Here is a 25,546-nt window from a genome sequence, read left to right as displayed (position 1 = left end):
CTCGTCAAGCCGAAGACCCGGGTTCGATTCCCGACATGGGTACAATGTGTGAAGCCCATTTCCTGTGTATTGCTGGAATCTGGTTAAAAGCGGCGTAAAACCATACTCACTCACTCACTCATGGTTACGTTAACTTAAATGATAAGTTTCTATTGCCGAAGGTTATGTCGAATTATGAAAGAAACAAATCCTTTTTAAATAAAGCGACAATACCCTTCCAATGATCATAAGAACTTTCTGTAAAAAGCAGTCCATTAGAGTAAAAATCGTAAGGTTGTGTTAATGAATCACTATCAAATAATAATGATATCAGATGTTCACGTAAAAATGAGCGTATCCTGCAAAGGCAAATCAAGTGTTCACTTTGACGGTCAAAATAAGGAATTGCATTGGACATAAATTTTGTCACTGGTGCGTGAAATTTGAAAATGCTCTCCACGAAACGTTTTGGAAGCTTTACTGAGGCTTTGAATGTTGTAACCAAGATCTAACAACTTTTGAGCAAGAGTCGTATGACGCTCGTTATTAAACGATATTAGATGATCGATATACTTGAAGCTTAAGTTAAACTTCTCAGGCAAATTCCATTGCTTTTGTTTTGCTTTGACGAGCAGAAATTCCGAGTCGTGTTTCATTAAGTAACTGATCAGCAGGAAGGTGAGACAATTGATGCCTATGGGAATGCCTTGCCTGAATGTCCTATTCCCAAATGATGTTATCTATTAGGAGGTCCAACATTTCCAAAACATGTTTTTCCCGGTAAACTTCAGATAACATTGGCTTGCATTTTTGACAAACTGCCCTAAACCTTTGTAGATAGAAATGTAAGTATATCGATAGCCGCAAAGTGTAGTTATGAATTCTCCAACGGCACAAGGAATGAAGATTGGCGTGTGGGACAGATCAAAGTTGAAATATTTAATGTTTTGACATAATTAAACTGGTTTCTTTTCTGAGATTGCAAAATTCAAATTTTTGAGAATCCACATTGTATCACCTCCATTTGTCCAACATACTTTTTGTGATTATATTATATGGAATTGTCTTTAGGATTATGGTAAAACTTTAAGACAGGGACTTGGATGTACATTTGATGAACCTAGTAATATCTCTCTGTGCACGGATTTTTCTGGAGTTTTAGAACCCAGTTCAAAAGAGGAATGAACGTATCTTTCATGTTTAGATAAATAAAACGTCAACGCCAGAGGACAATCAGTCTCGATTATCTGCCGAAACAGATTCAATTTTGCTCTCGAGGCTAAACAGCGGTGAAACTTATATGAATGGATCACTGAAAATCTGTAATGACACCAAGTGTTCGCGAAAAGGGTAAATATGTCCTGCCCTACAGGTAGCACCCGTCCCAAACAAAATATTCATAAAAAAAGTAAATGTTGTTGCCTTAACGCTTCACAGATGTACGACGACGGTCTATAAACAATCGAGTCTTGACCGTACAATCAAGTGATGGAGCAGACAATGCAGTGACTCAACAGCGCATTATAATATTGCTGAGACTCGAAGCGATATGTCATTTTTCTTTTATGTCTGCTGATTATTGCTACTATTAAAGATAAGCGTTTAAAAAGTAGGTTCGTTTTGCAACACAGATTAGGAGCAGTTTAATGTCTCGACACCAGCATTTGTTTTGTAGTTGACTCGGCATAATGGATAAATGCCATGGAACTCGAGCCAACAGTTAATGGTACTAATGTGTAGGTGTTCAGACCTTTTCCTCGTTTATCCTTCTGGCCTTATATGTTGCGTTACCAGTATTTGATATGGGTCTTATACCAAGTTCTTTGATCAAACAATTGGTGTAGTGATGCTTCCACATAATAGTTATGATATATGATGCCTTCTCAGTGGGAATATCTTCAGGTTTTTCATGCAGGGCAGCGAGTCTTCGGATGGCCGCTGGAGTGGACAGAATGGGTTTATTCTATGTCAGTCTGTGCATTCTACCAATGACATCATCAAACACTGATTTAACCCACACTGAAAGACATTCAACAGCAACATCATCTTTATTGGCATATTGTTTGGCATATGATCTGAGAGAATGTATTATTATGTTTATGCTGTTCTCCCAAATGACATCAGGCTGTACGTGATATTCTGGTCCATACTTGAATAACTGATGTTATGGTATTGTCTATAGTAGAGAAGTCACCTGTGATTATATGACCAACAGGTTGGTATGAAGAGTCTTGAATTGAACAACATGGATGAAAGGTGAAAGAAACTGTTGCTTCTTGAAATTTGAAATATGTAAGATATTATACGAAATCAGTATTCCTCTTGTGATAGTTTTTGACTGGTTGTAAGTTATTTTACAGTAGCAGTTTGTCATGAATCAATGTGGCTCTAAACTTCATTCTATATCTGTCATAAATATAAGAATGTTCCTTGGTCGTTTTCACAGAACTGCATTCAGTTGGGCCGCTGGCACTCGCTGTCGTTTTAGAAACAGTGAGGTCAAACGAAATGAAAGCTATGATCCTTAGGTCAAGTTACAGCTCGGTTCTTTAGATCTATTCAATGGAGTTGCATTTGTGTACCTCTTCTACCTTTTTGTGACGTCATTACTTAGATTGAACAAGCGTCCTATCCATGATATCCTGCACGAGCGATCTTGAAGTCCAGGTTCATGTTAGGTTTCTTCAATGAAAACGAAAACGTGATAATGATAATTGTTGATTTTTATGTTGGATGTTTCATTTACTCCAACATTTTGCACATATGTTTACATGTAATCGAGAAATCGGCGATTTGATTTGATAACGATCTATCCTATCAAAACAGTTAAAATTCAAAACAGTTAAAATTCGAAAATAACAGATGATTACAGAAAGAGGTATCGAGTTGTGGAAATGGGCGGATAAGAAAAAGTAGGTGTAATATGACAATCAGCAGAACATGTTGGGTGTGTCTTATAGGGGTGAAAACAACCAAGGACAACCAAACGACAGGGACGTGTAGGAAGAAAATGTCCCAATGACAATTTGAGGGAGCCTTGTCAACTCTACATGTCCCCTCTACTTGTAGAGTCTGGTCCAGTTCGACTAACCTGTCTCCCGATCATGTCTCAGACGTCTCAGATCTTCCGTCCCGTCACCTTTCCATGGACAATTTGCAATGGCGTTCTGGCAGTCAGTGTGATCCGGCCAAATATTATTACAGACTCACCCCCAAGGCTGCCATGTTGCCTTACGCTGATGTTCGCGTGACTTTCGTTCGTTTGGACATCTCAAGACACGTCAACGCCTACCCAGAAAGTCCATCGCGAAGCGTGAAGCTTTACATTTCCCGAGATCATCGGAGATTCTCCCCCAATTTCTAAACTTTAACACCATTGGTAGCTGGCTAGAATGTGTCGATTTGTTAACGGTGGTACAGCACGTGGTCGTCTAGCTTGTAGACGATTTCATCTAGTCAGTAACTTAAACTGCGGTGGCCTGGCGCAAGTGAATAGCGATTTGATTGGCTGATTGGGCTTGGTGTTGCAAAGCTTGGTTTCTTATTAATCGGTTTTGGACTGTGTGGGGCCGATCATTTGCATTTTGTGTCTGTAAAAACCTGTTCGAAAGTCTACAAAAATCACAGGCTGGGACACATTGAACATTTTGACGACGCAGTCCAAATCTGAGCACAAATACTACATTAAAACAAGAGTAAAAAGCTTAATTGTTAGTGTGGAAAATGAAAATCTACAATACTAATGACTAAGAGCGATGTGACGACCTTTCACAGAAGTGTCAAAATTGAGAATGCCCCCTTACCCACTCGCACGGGTGCACGTGCAATGTTTTGTATGTGATGGAGCGTTAGGATTTGGTTCTAAAACCGTTCAGTCTCAAGCAGTCTTTTTTTCAAAATTTATATTTCATTATCCCCTACAATCTTTAGAGAGTATATTGTTGCAAACGATAAAACCTGAACCTGGGTCATCGACCTTTGATTAATACGTCGTCGATGTCAACATTCGCGAATATTTGATCTGCCTGCTGAACTCACCGGATGTCTTCGGGTATTGTGCTGTCTGTAACGATGATACAGTCACTATGCTTTAACACCTCAGAACATATATAAGCATTACCCTGTCAGTACTAAAGTTTTTTCCAAGCGTATTGCGTGAAATATTACGTCATTATGTTTCAGGCTGCTTAAAACCTAAATTTACACGTTAAGTACACTGTTACGTGTTTGGCAAGAACTGTGTAATGTACAGCTTGGTAACTTGCATGTGTGTACGACATAGCTACAAACATGTAATTTAATGTTTCGTGGTCTATTCTGAGAGCTCTCTTTATGGACACATGGCGTGCATGTTTCTCTACACTATAATAAGTATATTCACAAGCAGCAAAATATAGAAATGAAAGTTTGAAGGACATCTGGTGGATAGATGCATATAGACTCTGCAAATTATCATTTTGTGTACATCAGGCTAGAGGTTGTACACTGTACCAACTCATCCCTCACAGCGATCGGTGTTCGTGTGTGTAAAATGTCTGAATAATACAACAGTGATATCCCATTATTTTGAAGTAAATATTTCAAAACGAAGTCTACTTCCTCCTGATTAAAAGTCTACATATACTATTTAATATTACTGTTCCAAGGATACCTAAAAACTAGCCCCTACCCACGTTAACCCGCCAATTGGAAACACTGCAAACTCTGATTATAACTTAAAGTTCACCCTATCATACTCAAGGTAGATTGCAGTATAAAGTCGAATTCGTTGTGCATTCCTGAGGAGTGCAAAGATTCCATGAAAGGAGTTTCGAGTCCCTGTTCCGCCCTGATTATGAATATTGATTTGTTAGCACCATATATGGAAGTGGTAATGTCTTTACACCCGTATTCCTCCAGGCTTTGGTGTATAATTGTCCCACAGGCACAGTTGTAAGGTGATATGTCACAGAGTTGACTATGGCCAAGTCCCGAAAGTCGTTTCCTTAATTAAGCAGTTAATAGAGAAGGAAGCCAGCGACTATTGAAGGTTGGAAGAAACACGTGCAAACACGTCATCAAATTATGGCCAAAGGGCCTACTCATCTGGAGTACCAATCCAAACAGTAAGGGCGGTTGGGAGCATTGACTCGTCCACTCGATATCCCACACGGGTACACCATGTTGAGCACTTGCATTGTTCTCTTACTGTGATATCTCAGGAAATCCATTAACCACTCACTAGGCCTATTTGATGTGAAAGAGAAACATGTTACATCACACGGTCAAGTTCGCAATTGACCAACATAGAAGTCGGTGGGCTTGGTTATAGCGTTCGTGTGTGAGCCAGTGAAACACAGCTGGGAACAGTAGAACCAATTATCAGCGCTCCAATTTGTCAGTTCAGTTTAGGCTTCATTGTATTTATTTACTTTAAGGCCCCAAAGTGTACAGTGTTCATATTTGTTCATTTAATTTCAGGCCCCAAAGTGTACAGTCTTCATATTATTCATTTAATTCCAGGCCCCAAAGGGTACGGTCTTCATTATATTCATTTACTTTCAGATCCAAAAGTGTATGGGCTTCGTCATTTTTTTTTTACTTTAAGACCCCAAATTGTATGGATCGTCTTAGGTGCTGCCAGATCGAAGTTCTGCCACAAAACTCTCCGTATTGGCCTAACCGTTTCGCGTCACCGCTAATTTTCCTTGTGCGCTCGATGGAATCTGTTTTGCCGAAACAAAGTCAAGCGTTGGTGTTATATATTCAAACCAATATGGTCATTATCAGTTATATCCTGGCGTTGACGTTATATATTTATTCAATCCTTTATGTTGACGTCCAAAGGATGGTGATTCTAAAACAGCAGCTTCTTACCCTTTGACATTATTGATGTGGGTGTGCCAGAATAAGATTGATCACTGACAAATGTGTATTATGTCCAGAAAAATAATAGAAAAAAACCCATCAGATATTACGAAGGAGAAAAACATATTTAATATCGACATTGTGTTCATAACCTACATCTTTGGTACCTGATACATCACGCATTGACATGCATACTAATTGAATAAGACACATACCCATTAATAATGTGACAAATGTTATTCTTGGGTAATTTCCTTTTTTAACCTTCCACAGATGTAATCTGTAAACGTCAAACATTAATTTGTGTTGTATGGCGTACATACTGGTTTCAAATTTATTGTAGTTTGAAGATTGAAATACATTTCATAACAAATATATTTTTTGTAAAGTTATATCTTTTTTCACACGAAGAGCTTGTCTATATATTAAAATGTGATAATATACATAGTTGAGACGTGAGTGACGGGTGCTACCAGTACGGAGGGCATTCTTACCCTTTTCATGAATACCTGTTGTCATCACTGACGTTTTAGTGATCCATTCGTAAAATGGTCACCAATAGTTTGCCTTTTACGCCCAATGGGATCTGTTGAGACTGACTGTTCTTTGGCGTTGATGTTATATATTCAACACATTATAGTTACCTGCTTACTGGAGGAGTCACGAGTGAAAGACATTTTCTGCAATGTGGTTACCAGTACTGGTGTGGTATTGAAAAACATGGCTTATTTCAACCAAGATTTCATTCATAATCATACGACTCTGGCTCAAACGTTGTTTGATAAGGATTATAGCCAAGAAAGAACAAGAAAATAGCGTTATCACTACTGTTTGTTCATATAGTTGTGAACATTAGGAAGTCTTAAGAATAGATAGGCACTTGAGCCACAGTTTGTCATAAGAAAAAATGACTAAATGTGAAATTAATACACACAAAATTTCTTTTCTCTGGAAAAAAATAACTGCCTTGATAAGTATATCTTAGATAAGCTGGGGCGGTCGGGTAGCTTAGTGGTTAAAGCCTTTGCCCGTCACGCCGAAGACCCGGGTTCGATTCCCGACATGGGTAAAATGTGTGAAGCCCATTTCGGGTCTCCCCTGCCGTGATATTGCTGGAATACATGTATAGCTAAAAGCAGCGTAAAACTATATTCACTCACTCACTTAGATAAGCTATCTTCAGTTTTTATGAGAAAACTTGCTCCCATTGCACAAATAACATAGTTGAAGGCCATAACCAATTTTCGAACTCAGTCTTGACAAGTATCTCTTAGATTACCTTGCAAACTTTCATTCTTGTAGCTTCAATAGTTTCTGAGAAAACTAATCCCCACTGCACACAGTATGCATGAGAAAAATAACATGGGTCAAGGTCCACAAATAATTTACGGGACCTATTTCCGAACAAAATCTTCTTGACAAGTATCTCTTAGATAAGCATACAAAGTTTCATTCGCGTAACTTCAGTAGTTTCGGAGAAAACTTGACCCGTTTCACAAGTTGAAAAACACGGAGCAAGGGCCATAACTCTGTAAAAATGGAATTTATGACATCAATTTTCGAACTCATTTGAGATCATGACCAGAGACACCAATGCGCAAAATTTCTTTTCTCTGACTTAAATAGTTTTTTCAAGAAATTTGTACCCTTTCAGAACCGGACGGACGGACGAACTCCGTTCTAATATCACCCGTCACGAAATATTGACACGTGGAGGACATTATTATATAATAAGAAGAGTTGACGCACCAGTGACCAAAATGATGAAATTCTCTATTTTGACGTGTACCCCATGTCCCTGTGTTTGTTGTAGTGAACACTTGACTTACCTTTGCATGTGTTTCTGACGAATGCCACCAGTGGAACGGGATCGTCAGTAGCAGAAAACGCTCGTCTTCTTCGCGAACACCTGGTATCATCACTATTTGTCAGTGATTCAAAAATACGTGTTTACGATGTAATGGGAATCTTACAATGGACTCTCTTTTCAGCAGAGATTTCTTATGATAATGGAAATGTTTTTGTCGCTTATATTTGAACAATTCGTGTACATGTCAATGACTGGAAGTTGGACATAACCAACGTTTCAATCACAGATTTTCTGCACAGCAGGTGTAAACATCTCAACCGTTCAAACAATAAAACTCGATATTGATAAATTTGTAAAACGTGTTTCCAAAACAGATTGTATGAGTGTTTTCCCTCGGGATGTTTAACATTTACGGAATTTGTATGCATTTTTGTGTGGATATAATTGATTATAAACCTTCACCAATACATATGCCTGCAGAAACGTTTGTCAGGTTTTGTCATGTGTGGAAACAATACTATTTTTCACAACTACATTATGTTTGATTCGACAATATTGTGAACATTTATTAAACATATTCTAAAATGCTTCAGAGTAGTTATGAAATAACACAACATTAAATCGTTGTATTGATTCAGAACAACGTTAAGATTATCAAGTCAAATACATTTGCCATATCATTTAACTTGTTTATTGCCAAGATAAGCGACCGGGGTCTTATCATTCGGCCTTCGTCTGGGATAAGTTCCACGCTGAGGGAGTAATTATTTCACCAACAACGTTTGTTGTAACTGTAATTTGTATTTCGTATTGATTCAAGGAATCAAATGAATCCTGGTATGATATCAAACAGACGGGATATTTTGATTATGGAAAAGTCTCAAATTTAATGGACCAGGTACAGCTGCAACGAACGCTCGAATTAATTTTTGAGCTATTTTTCCCGTTTATGGTTTTGATCGATGATGATAGAAATGATAAAACACCATGAATCCAATTGTTTAAATGTTAAAGATGTATACATACGAAAGTAAAACTATGTTGTTTTAAAGTCTTTTGCTAGGCATTTAGCAGTTTGAAGAACATGAACACATGACACTTTTTATGGATAGCAACTTCTTGTATTCTTTTATACGGCGTTTCAGAACTACTTCTTGCTCGTTCATCAGGTGGGCGCTGGGTAAGTGCAAAGAGTTAATATATATGATATGATAGGTTTACACAACACAAGGTGGGATGAATGTACAAAGATAACAAAATAATGACAAAGCAAGCGGGATTCAATTAAGTACACTGGTGTAGTGATGCCAAGGTGCTGGCTATTGTGACACAAGCAATGAAGTAATTATTCCTGTTAATCTCATTGGCTTCGTCATTACATTGTTATCATTGTACATTAATCCCATCTCTTGGGTTTCGTCATTATATTGTCATCTTTATACATCAATCCTATCTCATGGGTTTCGTCATTATATTGTTATCATTGTACATTAATCCTATCCCATGGGTTTCGTCATAATATTGTTATCATTGTACACTAATCCTATCTCATGGGTTTTGTCATTATATTGTTATCATTGTACATTAATCATATCTCATGGGTTTGGTCATTATATTGTTATCATTGTACATGAATCATATCTCATGGGTTTCGTCATAATATTGTTATCATTGTACATTAATCCTGTCTCATGGGTTTCGTCATTATATTGTTATCATTGTACATTAATCCTATCTCATGGGTTCGTCATTATATTGTTATCATTGTACATTAATCCTATCTCATGGGTTTCGTCATTATATTGTTATCATTGTTTGAGGTATGGGCTGTTGCTCATAACATCCATCACTGGTTTGTTTGACAAACATAAAGCAAACACATATGCATTGTATATTTTTTCTGATGTAACAACGAAGCAAGAATGGCAATCTTAAATTTCGGTTAGGCCACTTTCCAACCAAGCTGATTACCTCTAAGATATGTGCCATTGACTGAAGGGTAGATCGAGGCGGGTCAGTTAGTTGGATTATGTTACATAACAAAACACTTTCACCTATGTCAGATTGGTTCGGACAGCAGACAGGCTATTGTTTGTAGAAATCCCAATATTAAACACGCAAAATACGTCTACCATTTAGTTTACATGGAGACAAAATGATAAGTTAGGATTCGAACCAACAACCAGCTGGTAATCGCATCACATCGGACAAAACACTGAGAACCGTCTGGAGTTGTCGCGCTTTAGCTCATTGAGCACAAAGTGCCTTAAATAGCGAAGACTCTCCTATCGACTTACTTCAATTGAGATACACTTTCAATTTAAATCCACTGCAACCCTTGTACTTCTATCTATATATTTCTATCAGGCATATACATATGAGATGAGATGTGTAGTTACCTTCATATGTCCGATATTGTATGTTTTGATAGATCATGTAGATATGTATTCTGTATATCCTGCTTCTCTGAGCAGACACATGTGGCCCAGTCATCTAAGGCGCCTTAATTCGGTGTCACGTGTCGATTTCCAAATTGAAATATTATGTCAATCCAAAAATCGGTTCGTAAACTAATTTAGTGTGAAACCTACAAACAACAATTCATGGAATACAATCAGCAGTTGTATTACAAAATTAACTAGGTTTTCAAATCAATACAAAACACTGCCCAGCAATTACAATCGCAGTACACTATAGAGTAGTAGTACCATATTGAATTGCAGAATAAAATGTGAGAGCAGTGGAAATGACCATGACAAGAATAATAATCACCTTGCCGCAACCATGGTCAAGCTTTCGAGATATAGGCCTAGGCTGAACAACAGGGTGAAAAGCTGGTCTTGATGTAATGTCAGATGAAATGTGAGATAACAGGCACGCGCCCGCTCCACTGATATAGTCTAACTAGCCTACAGCACTTTCCAGACAGTGCTAGAACAGTTCAGTGTCACTAGAACATCACAGAATAAAACGGTATGTTTCGCCTACGTATAGTCGTGGGTTCGAATACCGAATGCGCCATGAATATATTGGGCAGACCTAACCTGTATTATCAAAGTGGTAAACGTCTGAGACCTGCAGCACCGCCGACTTCAATCCGTGACATAAGGCTGTTCAAACTCAACCCACTCACTCACTCTTCTCTAAGCAGACGCCTGTTCGTTTGAGGCATTTATTAGTGTAAAGACGACAACCAAGACCCGACCTTTCCGAATTGACTCATGTGCATTGCATCATCAATCAATACCACACGAGTAACACACACTTCATTTTATCTTTGATATCATATGACAACTTCATGACCAAGGTTATAGTAAACGAAACACTTTATTGGGTTATCAGCTAAAGGTTTCGATTAATCAACTCTTCCTTAAAGAACTCATACAACAACCGGTGACTATATGCACCTGACACACATGGAATGCTTTAACATCGATCCGTTTAAAACAAACGTGCATATTTGTTCCCATGTAAAGACCAAGTTTTGAAATATTCCTGGCTACATGAATGACTTGAATGTGAAAAACATTCTTTAATGTGGGATATCATCGATGCTTAACAAACGCTGATTATAAACGCAGCAGGTGTAAACGCCCAAACCGATCAAACAAAGAAACTCGATATTGATATATTTGTAACATATGTTGCAACAGATTGTATGATACTTTCCCAGTGATGTTTTAACATCTGCGGGAAAGGAAAGAACAATTTTAAACTGTCAAGTTGATATTATGTGATAATTCATGACCCTACAACTTTCAAATATATCAATTTGACTTTCTTTAAATATAAAATGTCAACGCCGGAGAACAATTAAAACAATAAAACCTGTGACTGTCCATTATCCCATTACGTTCATAACATTTCAAGCACATCCCCATAAAATCAATTGGAAGGTTGTGCGGAAAATGTTTTTGAGAAGAATCCATTTTCCCCCAGCTTGTATAACAAACTATTTATTTACAAGCACCATCAACCAATCTTTTCATTTCAACTATTTACACAAAGAAATTATTCATTTTTCTCACCACTGTCAACAAACTGTTCATTGTGAGCATATCTCTGAACAAACTGGTCATTTAAAATATCACCCTCCTCCCCTATAGAAATGAAATGGATGCTCCCTAACTAATTTTGGTATTGGACACTCCAACCATCAGTGAATCCTGTCTCACACAGCGAACTGCAGAGTCATCCGCAACTGGGCCACCCGTTAAATCCCAATCAATCGTTTTCTGTCGTGACTGATGTATTCTTTGTATTCCCATGTGTCTCTCCGTCACACAAACATGGACTATGTTGTAATATAACCATTAGGTGGTAGCTAACTACTATAACCTTTGCCAGCGCACCATAGTGATCCACATCAACAACAGTTGCCATTCACTTAACAAACACATTTACGTGTCATGTAATACATCGTGTAATCGACGCATTGTCATGTTTAACAATGTTTTCATTAATCTGTAGAGAAGGTGCACTGAAGTCATGAAGAGAGACCTCAGACAAGCATGTGGTCAATCCCTACCCATCCTATCTCGATGACACCTGACCACGCCCACATATATTGAGTTCGACTGCAATTGAGTTCGAACATGAATTGGGGTTAGTGGTGTATCGTAATAATTGAGGTGCTTGTCGCTCTGAACACCCTGGTTAGAACTCCGCAAGGTCTATTTTGAGCCCGTTTTTGGCGTAAGGCAAAACCCTAAACCGCTCTACCATAAATCATTGGTTCGTTTATCTACTCCAGTGAAACATACCGTATTTGCTACATAGCATGGTCGAGTGAAATATTACCGAGTAATGCGTGAGTGAGCCGCTTTGAACAGTATTTTGGTTATATCACTGCGTGTCAGTTTGATGTGTGAGGAAGGCCTGAAGTGCAGGTATGAGTTGTTTACCACTTCAATGAAACCCACGGACATGGGTATGGTGCTGACAAACCTAGAAACATAATCATGTCGAATTGGGGTTCGAACCCACATGCCCGTTCTGGCATTCCTAAGATACACAACCATAGGCAAAGGTTTGGACCTTTCTGTATACTGACCAATATCCTTCATAGTTATACATTTCTGTAATGTGGTAATGGGTCACAGATGCATATATCATGTATATATATTTCTCAGATGTTAGACTTTCGATATTCTAATTTCCCGGTTAATTACCTGGCAACGTCTTCGATCATAGTAAGAATATATGGTAATTTTACATGTTTCCTTTTATTTGTTAACAGGTAACCGGTTTAGGTAACAATAGCATATGATAATCTATGAGGTAATCACTGTAATACTTACTAACGTTCAGATGTAAAATGAGCTGAAAATTGGGATATTCAGTGTTCAAATAATTAAATTTTAAAATAAAATTCATTTTGTTGAAAATTGTATTTTGAACTGCCTTAATACACAGACAATCATAAATTATTCCAATAATAACCTGTGATCAAATATAGCGTATACAAAAGGTCCATTGTACGATTCCGACTATATCATGAGTGTTTATGAATCACTATCAAATATGACTTTTCAGAAGACCATTTCAATGTATCGTTACTCATGTTATATTTAAATATTTTCTGACATTTAAAGTACATACACGATATTAATATACAAATACACAAATGTCAAAAAGCAAAAGTGAAATAATTGTACATACTTTTGTTTTTAATGTCTAAATGATACCGAAAATATCTTAGTAAGGCAGCGCTTAACAGAATTATTTATCTAAAATACCAGACATTATATGCTAACTTCCTACACCATCGAGTATAGACATAAATATAACTATCATATTTATTGGTGAGTCTTAAATGAGTCTTTTATTTCCTATCGTGTGGGCATTCCCGTAGGACAAAAGGACAAGATGTGCTTATGAAGACCATCTACATATGAAAACACGCGTGGAAAGTGTGAAGAATCAAGTTCAACCATACACGTACTGATAATATGATATTTTCCGGAAAAATCTAACTTACCAGACTTATTCCTAGACGGATGTGGGTGGTGGTAATTTTGTGTCTTGTTGGTAGGGACAATACATATGCAAAACAGAAGATACGTCATTGAATTGTCTTTGAAAGGACGGTGAAGGATCTGTGAACTCCCAGACGTGTGTAATAAAATCATCATTATATCAAATGCAAACTTGCGTGATTATACAAGATCAGAGTATGTATAATATACGTATGTGTAGAAATGACTACGCAGTTCACACCCAAACCTAAACCTTCATACCAGTTTACAAACTTTTATTCAGCAAAGAAAGGTAACACTGAGAATCCCATTTTACCTTGACAGACGCCTCGAAACGAGATCTTGCGAAATCGTCCAGTTCAAAGCAAATCAATGTACATTTTGATTTCAATTTTCACTAATGACGTGGAACAATAACTCAATTCTACCTCCAGGGAAACATCCTGTCAAGACAAGCGTTACTGCATATATGAGAGCTTCTCAGGAGATTTGCAGACAAGCGTGCTTATTGGTTAGGGGAGGTAATAATATGATCATAGAGACCCATGCAGAAGCAAGCATCAAGACGAGTCTTCGTATAAGTTCTTCGCTGTAGGAAATCCGTCAGTCTCGCAAAGTTAATCAATTGCACCAGAGACCTATATGCCACATACACATAGACCGACTGTACACGTAATATTGTTTCACAAACGGTGGGCGACGAGTTAATCTCCACAGAACAGAATCAGATTCGTGCAGAGAAAAAGCAAACAATCCAAACTGTTATTATGCCGTTGGATCGGTTGTTCGTCGTCATCCCGTGCGTGCTATATAATTCATGAGGTCGTGGGCGAGCTTATAATGACATTCGTTGAGGCAGGACATAGGCGATAGAGGATCATCATATATAGGCGCCAGACAAGCAGAGCGCGTGTGTGCGTCGGGAAGGATAGTCGAAAGCTGGTTTCTATAAATCCTCACAGCTAAATTTTAAAAGAAACAGAACAAACCCTAAGTGAAGAAACTAAGGAACTGAATTTACGTGTTTACCGTTCAAGGACTGAGGCCGAAGGTAACAGAGGTAAGACTATTTGGTTAGAACTTTTCTACGGCGATTAACGAACCTGTAAAGTTTCAATTTGAGATTCAAAGTACACGATCTGACAGTTGATTATTTAGTAATGTTCTTGAATTACTGTATTTTAATTATGAGCAGTTAAATCATAATATAGAATGGATCTGTTTGTCGATAAGTAAGCGAGAGACTAGCTCCTACGGTCGGACTAATTTGGAATTAATTCACCCTGCTTTCGCGGTTTTGTCTCAAAAGAATACGAGTTTTATGGAGAGAAAGCAACCAAGAAGAATTTCATTATAAAGCATCTCTAAGGCAACGCTAGAAATTATGGGTAAGAAATTTAGTAGCAAGTAATGAAGCCTGCGATGTTCCCCTTTCTCCATTACATTTACAACGAGAGCTTTTATTGACAGACCTACTGTTAGATGGAGGAATTCCTCCGAGGAATAGCAATGCGGAATAATTGATTACTCGTTTTCAAGAAGTTGGAACATACTCAACATTCGCTATGCCGGATTCACAACTCTGCAACGCTCTGTACTTGACAATAGATTGTACATGTGATGGGAACACTTGCGCTTTTGAAAATGGTCACTTAAAACACACTCGCATCGGGTTCGCCGTTTTATCAAATAGCTCCAACCACTGGAACAATTTGCGCGGTTGCGCTGGGTCCATCATGTTACATAACTAGTATGAATATTTATAATCGCAAGTGCCATTCGTATTGTTTCATAACTGACATCCTACATAGCTTGAGTTCCCATTCGCGTATTTTAGTTTTGTGTTTGAAAGATACATTATTTTATGTAAAACCAACTCCTGCACATGAAGGTTTATGATGTTTTACACAGCTGATTGAGACATTATTGAACTAATAACACACATTACTCAAAACAGGAATTACTCATTGCCGGTTTTGAAAATATGGCGCTAAAGAATTGATCTTCTTTGTAAGGGGTTTGGAGTCAGGCATCAGTACTAGACATGCTTTAAACCAAATCAAATTTGAATAATTAAATTATTCGGCGAATTCTGTGCGCAGCAAGTGGGAGTTAGCACCTCTGCGCCCCGGGCTGCCGTGTCCCGCTGTCGTGGACGATTACTGCCTGACACTCCCTAGCATTGGGACGTCAGAGGGGACGCGGGCCCTCCGATCGGAACGCGACTTATTCGCCCTATCCAGAACACTTGGCACCTATGTCAGCATTCTTGACGGATGCTCCAAGAGATTTCCTTAGACGGTGAATTGATGACTTCACTCTCTGAATGTATTACTCTTCTTGAAAGTCTTTCAGAATTAAACCTTTTTTTTCCGAAGTCTTCGAGTCTCTGAGGAGAGTAATGTTTTGTGGTAATGTTCACTCAAAGTGTGTTAACTTTGATGGCTTTGTAACATTTGTTTTTGAAAAGTTTTCACCTTTGGAAGTAATATGTGGACATTTTATCGACCATTCTCCACAGTTTTCATGTTGTCCTTATTACGACATAATTAAGATAGCAGCTGTTCTGACAAATCAGAAGATGTCCATATCAGATCAACACTTTTAGACGAGAATACAATTTTGATTAAAACGTCCAAATATTTAGAAGCATTATGTCAAGGTGATGTAAAATGACAGACTGCTGGTACGTGTAATCTGATTTGTGTGTAGAGCATGATGAAAAGAGAATGCGAAAATAATGCTGAGATGTAAAGCATTAATAAATCGATGGGAAAAGTATTTTACCTAAATGTCAGAATAAATGTCACAATCTTCTTTGTTAAATACATATCAACGGTGTAATTCTCTCCTTCAAGAGATTATTCTTGATGCAGCCGTAAATCATCCTTGCTTTCCATTCAATCAAGACGAACCAAGCTTTATAGCAAAGCCCCATCTCTTTTTGCGAGATTTGAGTACAATACTGTAGTACTTCATGGCATATCATAATTTCTATCACATATTTCAGCTTAGGAACCAGATACACTATACTGTTCTTGTTTAGGGCATGCCTGGTCGAGACATATCCATCAAATATTCTCCCAGGACACGACCGCTTCCTCGAAAGTCAGCGTTGTAAAATATTGCGGACTGGTAAAAGCCCAAGTGACCTCTCACCAGCAGGCGCCCCGTATTATGATGTAGATTAATTCGTCATTGATACATATATAATTCTTCAGAGGTTTGTCTTTTATTCAGAACGCGGACTATTCACAGTTACATTTGACATAAAACTGACAAAATGTCTCAACTGAGACACATTTCAGAATGACGAGGAATCCTTGAATTTCTCAAGTATTCAATATAAGTTTATCAAGTGTAATTGTATTAAATACATAGCACGCATACAACTCCCCACTGTGGCATTAACGGTTAAATTCATGTTCGAGCAACCCATATGACCTCCAGTTCGGCCTTTTTAAATGTAATATCAAGTTATATAACTGATTAATTAATAATGCACATTTAATACAACGGGCAGACGAATTCCTTAATCAGATCGCCGGCGACTGCACTTGTGTCGGTATTGGGTCAGATGATTATTTCTTCATAAACATGACCAGGGGAAGCCGTGTAATCTCCTAAGAACATATGCCGTGAACCTTTCCAGGCTGATTTCTCAAAGGTGACAACATGAGAGCTGACACCAATTACGAAAAGTGGCACCATGCCTCACTAAAGGGAGAAATGTGTATGCACATTTTTCTTTTATCTGAGCAAGCCTGCTCCTACAAAAGTCGCGACGTCGGCCCTAATTAGATACTTCCCCTCGGATATGAAGCTGGCCCTCCATCAGCCCAAGCGCAAGTACCTGGTGTTGTTCAGGAAACACCTGAACTCAGAAGGACGTATCCTCGGGATTTAGGAGCAGCACTGTCTGCCAGTCATTAGAAGACAATACACTTCCCCCGGGGACGTGTGTAATCACTATATCGGTAAGACGTAATGATTAGCTGATCTGGCCAACATCCGCGTCCAAGCATCATGATTCATAGCTACCATGGTCTTTCTGTGGTCCAAAATGAAACAACATTCACCTGGAAGTCTCCAAGAATATAAGTACTTGCGTTAAATTAAATTCTTTCCCAAAATGGATAATATCATCGTAATTCTTCTTGAACTATGTGAGTTATTAAACGGTTGTACTTTTAGTAACAAAGGGATCCATGTGGATTTATTTTTTGAAAAAGCGAGAATAACTTAATGGATAATAACATTAAAAATAAATCCCTGGGCTTCATTACATCTGAGCATGTGTTGCCCTCCAAGGGGCATTGTATACTATGACTGTGCGGATAGGGTTTTCTCGGGGAAGCAAACCTGTATTTATATCGATATGATTCACAAAGGAACCAATAAGATGTACCAGAAGTCGATTAGAATGGTCACACAAGAAAAGGCACATTACACAAATCTATCAAATTATAACAGCACGTGTTCAACAGACCAGAAACAGTTGCTGTCTGGTGAACAATGTGCCATAAACTTTCCTTTGGCAAGACGCACAGGAGTAGGCACGTATTATCAGAAGTTCATTTACCCATATCAATGTCCTTATGCGGAACAATAATTTATACATGCTCGGCCTGCCATATGTGATGCTCGGCACATATACATTCGACAGTTACATGCAACTGACAACGGATTGGACAGGTCGATGGACGTAACCCGGGAACCTGATGGCTTCTCAGTAGCAGTAGTCCATTAATATCAAAGATAACAATACGTTGCTAATGATCTATATGTACCATTTGCAAAGTAATATCACAACATGTGGGCCCTTGTCCGTGGTAATGTGCAATTAGATTTGGATTAAGCGAGACTTGTCACTCTGGGGTGATTAGTTGCTTGATTGATCTTACGGGTGCGCAGACAATGTACCGAGATTAACTATTCTGGAGACATTAGGAATATTGCTCTAACAATGAACAATCCTTGGTGTCGTGTAACAGTAGAAATGATTGTGTTTGTAAGTATTACAAAGGATTAACAGATATGTCTGCAATTCTCTGTTTGTTGGATTCACTCAGAAAAACCTTGATATTCAGTCAAACGAAATGCCATCAGTCGGGAGTAGATTGGGGAATTGAGACGGCTACCCCCGACAGACAGGGAACACTCTGTATAGATGTTAAAATGTTCAATAACAGTAACCATCGATGCATAGACAAGTAGTTTCTTAAGGTGTACACATTTTTGTGACAAATTAATTCATACAATGGCAGAAGAGTGAGTGAGTGATTAGTATTCCAGTCATACAATGATAGAACACGTTTGTCAGTTTAAAAGTTTGTGTTCTGTTTTCGTTAAAATATGTGACGCATTATGCATTCCAAAACACTTTCTTATTCAGTGTGTAGAGTTTCATGTTCAGGTTGAGTACAAGATCAGTATGAAACAACTCCGAATCATTTTAACTGCAAGGACGTACATTTCAACGGAAGAATACGCTTACGGTATTGAGGGTTAGGTCCCTCTGCTGTCAAACAAAGAACGTTTTGCCCATTAACAGTAGCCTAGTGTGGACCTGTTTCATACATTTATGCATCAGTCTCTGCATCAAGAATATCGACTTGCTTTGAAGCCTCCCCGTGAACAGCACGCCTGCAAATTCTTTACAAAATATTATATTCAGTAAATACCTCATCTACCTCACAATATAACATTTTTCCAAACCAGTTTCGCTTTGATTTAAACTCAATTTGAAGAGCTATGTCAGTCATTAATAGTTGAGTAACTTCAATCAATATAATATTCGCACCTAAGTAATTAATCAGATGTACAAAGCATGATTTACAACGGGAACAATACGGTTGCTATTGCTCACAGCCACGCTATGAGCACTTACTGTCAGTTTATTGCATGTTTATGTACTTCTGTACTTGTGGGATATTGACGAAAAAGTGTCATTGTGTATTTTCACTTATGGTGACTATGGTTTTTATCTGTTAAGAGCTTTTAATGAACTATTGTGCAGGAAAACATGTTTATTTCACACATTAAGCATGTAAAAGATATCAGATTAAACTTGATAGGAATCAGTAGGGAGAGCACACCGTCAGATGTGTAATTATGTAGTATAGTTTCGTTTTCACTGCACTTAATATTTCTCAAAATACACATTGCAACGAAAACATTTCGCCATCATTTTAAATGTAATTTAATTACACATTGTCACAAAAGGAAAGCTTATGTAAAATACATGCCACATTATTCTTTGAGTCAATACATCAGATTCCATATGGATCCACTGCTTGTTTGACGGCAACACGACCGTGAACAATCCAAATAAAATATTCAATTTACTTCTGTTTATCACTGAATATGTTTTGCTTTTAATCATCAGCTGATGTTACTCTTTTTGATTTATGTGAAGATGTAGTGTTTTTAATGTTATGTAAGCAGTCAAGCGTTAATAATTGAAACGCATGTTATCATTAGCGGAAATTGTTTAAATTGATTCTTATTTAGGTTAGTGTATTTCACTTAGAGTAAATCAATATCAATGTCAATATTTCACAGGACCCAAATTCTCTCAAAGATACCATTAGCAGAATCCTTAGTTGGTTCTGTATGTAATTGGTTCATTGTCGATTACAATTCATTACACATATTGAATTCACTAGACCTTATTTGAGTGCAGCTAACATCGTATTCAGTTAGGATGTATGCCCTATTAATTCAAAATGGCTTCATTTTAATACTTTGTCTGCACATACAATCAAACTTAAGAAACATGTTGATACATCGACGTATCAATACTTCATGAATGAAGTTGACAGATACAGTAAACTCCGTTTATAACGACCACGCTTATTACGAACTGACGGATATAACGAAATGTGTTTTGATCCCGTCCATTTGCTGTATATTTGATATATATATATATATATATATATATATATATATATATATATATATATATATATATATATATATGCTTATAACGAACTACGGTTATAACGATTTAATATCAGTAGTTTTACATGTACACGAAGATTTGAATAGCATTAGAATGGTTTTAGTTTATGTGTGTGTTCAGTATGTGTGTGCTCTTCACCATTGGCGTCATTTTGTATTATGTTCCTGCCAAAAGGTAATATGGCAACACATCAACACTATACTCCCTGGACAGTTTAATCCCGTATGTGCGTTGGCTAATGCTGTATTGACTATATGTTGTTGATTTCAACAGAATATCAGTGATGCTAATCTCGAATATTTCTAACCCCAAAGCAAACCTGGGCCGGCCGCAACAACCTTGCTCAAGGGATAGTTTGGTGATGACAGAAATGCTATATATCAATAATTAATGTTCTTCTGGCAGGTCGTACTAAAGCAGAAATGCTTGTATCATAATTAATTCATCCACTGGTATCGTAATCACTGGTGGTGCTGAAGCGATTTATAAGATAGGCCCTCCATGTAGCTTGACCGTGCTCCGTGCTCCTTGTCCGCCTACGTGTGTACTTCGAGGACGTAAAGAATGCCAGTTGTATCAGTTCACGTAATCTAGAAACTCTCACAAGCATCAACTCGCAACTGCACCTGGTGGTATCACAGGCGATATATGCATGCCTTTATCTTCTGATTAGTTACTGTCGATAAATGAAGTGTGCAATAATGTGAAAAAAATAGAATATTTACCCACAAACATATCCTTCATTAGAAATAGTTTATTCTAATTACATAATAATATATATGATAATATTTGACACTGCGAAGGTAATTAAAAAAATGATATGAATTGATATGTTCGTTGTTCATGGATAGCGATACACAGTTTCCCTTAAAAACAACAACATTTGGCAGTGTCCTAATCGACAGATCCCTACGCCGAACCCCCATTTTCTGCTACTTCTATCACAAGGGCCTGATGTGTCTTGTGCAGTTACCGTAAACAATGAGCATAGCCTTTCTGAATCAGAAAGAGATAGTCTGGTCATCTAGACACTGCCTTCGGCAACGAAGATTAGGGATAACGAAGAGGCAATCACTCCTCTCTGCCCATTTCAATTTGATCAGCTGGAAGTGAAATCATACAGAAAGCAGCTCATTCACCGACAGTTTAGACTATCCGCGGAACGATCGGCAATAATCATTCACTCCACACACTTGTGTTTAGTCGATGGAGAGGCATCTGGCGCTCAATTGGTAGCTGCAGGGTAGTTCCATCCGGCAACAATCAGAGCTACGAGGTAATTATACCACTAAACCGCCCTGGAAACGTGCCTTTTTCCTATAGACAATGGTACATTGGACTACTGATAATCTTACAGACTTCAAATAACTGTTTGGGACAGAGCAAACATGAACAAAGCTACTGTAAGCAATTTCATCGTGGCGTTACTTTATCGGTGGGTGGGATTTATGCAGTATCAAATGAGGTTCAAAGGAACAAAAATTTGATTTTTTTCTGTGTTTAGCCGTCGGAACAGAGGGGAGTTAAATAATGGTAATTATATAAGGTTAACATCAGAGAAACATATGTCTCGATTATGTGAAACAGATTTCACTGGGCGTAAAAAGCATAATCTGCAATATGAAAGTAAATGCGTAGGAGAGCACTCAGCTCATCTCACCATGTGGGCGGTCGGGTAGCCTAGTGGTTAAAGCGTTCGCTCATCATGGCGAAGACCCGGGTTCGATTCCCGACATGGGTACAATGTGTGAAGCCCATTCCTGGTGTCCCCCGCCGTGATATTGCTGGAATGTTGCTAAAAACGGCGTAAAATCAAATCCACTCACACTCATCTCACCATGATACCTAAATAACGCAATTGTCCACAATGGCGTCTGTTTTCATTAATAATAATTCCACATTCGCAACAATGCAATCTCCCACGAGAAGAGTGATCAAACTGTAAAACCAGTTCAGTCTTTAACTTAAACACAACATACTACGTACAATTATAACCAGAAAAACAAAGCAAACATACTTTCTTCAATGTGCTACTTTGTCGTTCCGCGATGGGTACAATTGTATCCTGACGGTGGGGATGGATGCGAACACTGCTGACCACTAATGTACTTGTTTCAGCACGTTCCTGACCTAATATACTTACATGATTACTGATTAGGTGGTGAAACCCTGTACCATCACTGACGTTTTTGGTCACAGCGCTTTCAGTGTTGTTGCAATTATATAGAGACGTATCGTATATATCATGTCGAAGTGTAACATAGACACCCCAAATAGACACAGTATACGGACTCCGAGCCGCCGACCAGTCCTTGTTTTATGCCCTTAATGCCGGGTGCCAGGCAGGGTAACAACAAGTACCGTCGTTGAACGTCTTTATGTATGACGCGGCCTTGGGATCCAACCACCTTTCTATGGCCCAGCAAGGTAGAGAGTTGAAAGAGCACCTATTAATAAACACCTATTAATATATATTGTACATTGAAAAAGTTTAAAATCAATGAGTATTTTGGAAATCCGTTATTTAGTTTTAATTTGATGTACTGGAATGAAAGTTATTAATGATTTTTGAAGTTTTGTTTGTTATTTAATGCCACACTTAGCAATATTCCAACCATATGATGGCGGCGTGTAATAATCGAAATCTGGGTCAGACAATCCAGTGATATTGTGAGCAACAATCCATACAGGGGTACGATAACACGCTATCAAGCAAGTCATTGAGCCTGTCAGTGACCGCTCTATCCATTACGTCTACTCTTACTACACTCATATAGGTAGCTGGGGACAAATTCTATACCGGCATCCTCACGGGGCTCTTCCATTGGAAGCAATCTGCAATTTGATATCATAAGTTGAGAAACAAAACTACCTCGCTTCCTTGTGGTTCTTTCATTACTTGACGCTGCCGTCTCTGCCGCTATCTGTAGGGTCTGGCCTAGGAAGCGCGACCTCTTGCTATTCAAACATATCTTTATATAACAACGATTACATTCTTAACCATGCCTCGACAACAGATCTCGACAAAGTCGTAACCTATGTTTGACTTGTGCTAAAGACTAAATGCTATCTGGAGCTTGCAGCATTCTGACAGGGACCTAATTGGATATCCCCGATATAGTTCAGAGACACATAAACATAAGTTAATGTTTGTCCATCGTTCATAATTCCTCAATTGATGTATTACGCCTAGAATAGAGCAATGCCTTTGATCATTTTACACATTGTTGGGAAGCCTAAGCTTTCCTCTGTCATGTTCTTGTTTGTCATCAACACGAACGTTGAATTCTATTCCCTGTTCAATGTCATTTTTGCAATGTTTTTAAGCTAGCGCTGAAGGATAAAATACGTTATTCATAAAACTATATTTTGCATATTTGCTACACGTGCGTTCGTAGCACTTAGGACGTTGTCTTTTCAACTGCGCAAAAGTTTTCTACAAAGGGGAATACGCACAAGTGTGGTGAAGAATATAATTTTTTTTTATTGCGATTGAACTTCTATAAAATAATTAAGACATTTAATTAATTATACCATTTAATTCCCAGGTATAAGGACAACACACGTACGGTTGGGGTTGTGTTGCGCCTAATGATAACATACAAAGAAGGTGGTAAAGCGTGGAAGGTGTCGCATCCAGAAATATTAATACATTTACATCTCAATGCGATCACGTCTCAAGCAAAGTCTCACAGACATGCGAGCAAATGGTATCTATTTCAATTGTAAATGGCGAGTGCAATATATTTTGATTACAAAGCACCTCCGATTAAATCAACTTTAAGAACACCTCGAATTGTTTTCACAAATAACTTTAATCTGGCACCTCTAGACTTAACACGTTTATTCTGACAAGAACAATCTGCAAATTCAGTTTGACTTATTGATCGAAAATGCTTTTGTCGTAAAGTATTTAACAAATCCTTATCTGTGGAGCAAAATACTGTTTGCCACGGTATTCTATGCATGCATTACGTGACAGCTGCATGGGTACACGTCCAATAATCAATGTAAATATATGTCTGGCACTGTGTGGTGTATTGGTGTAAGAGGGTTTGTCCTTCCAGTGTGATGTATCAGTAAAGCAAGCACGACGTACATCAAACACATTGCTTCGACTCTGTGACTATACTATCCTATATATTGCACGCTTTGTCAACCGGAATAACGCAACCAGCAGCTCATAGGCGACGAGTAACTGGGTACAGTTTTGAATCCGACAGGAGAAAGCGGTATAAAAATTGCATGTACAGTTACATGTAAAACGATATGAACATTTAGTATGGCCATCCGCCCACGTGGGTTTCCAATGCTGAATAATTAGTTATGTTTAGCATTCCCCGCGAGCAAGTTGTTTTAGGGTTCGCACATGCTGAATTATAGATTCTGCTGACACGTAACGATGATGTATTCTTTCACTGGGAGAAGTGACAATTGGGTTTGCTTCGTAAATATAGAATTTTATCCATGTGACCCATGGATTATATGTAGAAAATAACTTATAACACTTCTAGAACGGGACAATAGGATTACCCATGGTGTGTATCTACTGGCTCTAAATAATTGTCCAGATAGAAATACAACCAGCGAATTAACAGTTCATGCTGCCGGCTCTGTGATGGTGGACGATGTACCAGATGCCTAGGACAGCAATAGCCAAGAGCCAACCGTCGACATTCTCTGAAAAACAATTCTGCTTTGGGACCATTGGTTCGCCACATATCTCTCTATAATCACACCTCAATCTCTACAGCAGCGTTTATCGCTTCTTCAGCTCCAACAATGGAGATTGGGTCGCCAAAGGACTTGTCCCATCTGATTTGGATTGTATTTCATCATCTTAAAGCCAGATCGATAGTTCCATACACCGCCGCTCGACAGCGATGCCTATAAGCTAGCCCGATGACCACATAATGGCGCTTATGGTTTTATATATCCTCATATTGAACTAATAAATCGTAAAACCTC

General features: G+C 38.2%; 1 protein-coding gene across 1 annotated transcript in view; it reads left to right on the top strand.

Moving 5' to 3' along the window:
* The first annotated feature begins 14,209 nt into the window (after positions 1 to 14,209).
* LOC139443220 (neuropeptide prohormone-4-like) overlaps positions 14,210 to 25,546 on the top strand; it is a 44,447-nt gene continuing 33,110 nt past the window's right edge. Inside the window, exon 1 of the mRNA XM_071224193.1 lies at positions 14,210 to 14,674. The gene's annotated coding sequence lies outside the window, so the exon portion shown is untranslated. The remainder of the gene's footprint in view (positions 14,675 to 25,546) is intronic.

Source organism: Haliotis cracherodii, unplaced genomic scaffold (genome assembly GCF_022045235.1).
Source record: "Haliotis cracherodii isolate W230 unplaced genomic scaffold, xgHalCrac1.p SCAF_5, whole genome shotgun sequence".
Lineage (NCBI taxonomy): Eukaryota > Metazoa > Mollusca > Gastropoda > Lepetellida > Haliotidae > Haliotis > Haliotis cracherodii.
Note: the sequence above shows the minus strand (reverse complement) of the source record. Positions and strands in the feature narration are given on the sequence as shown.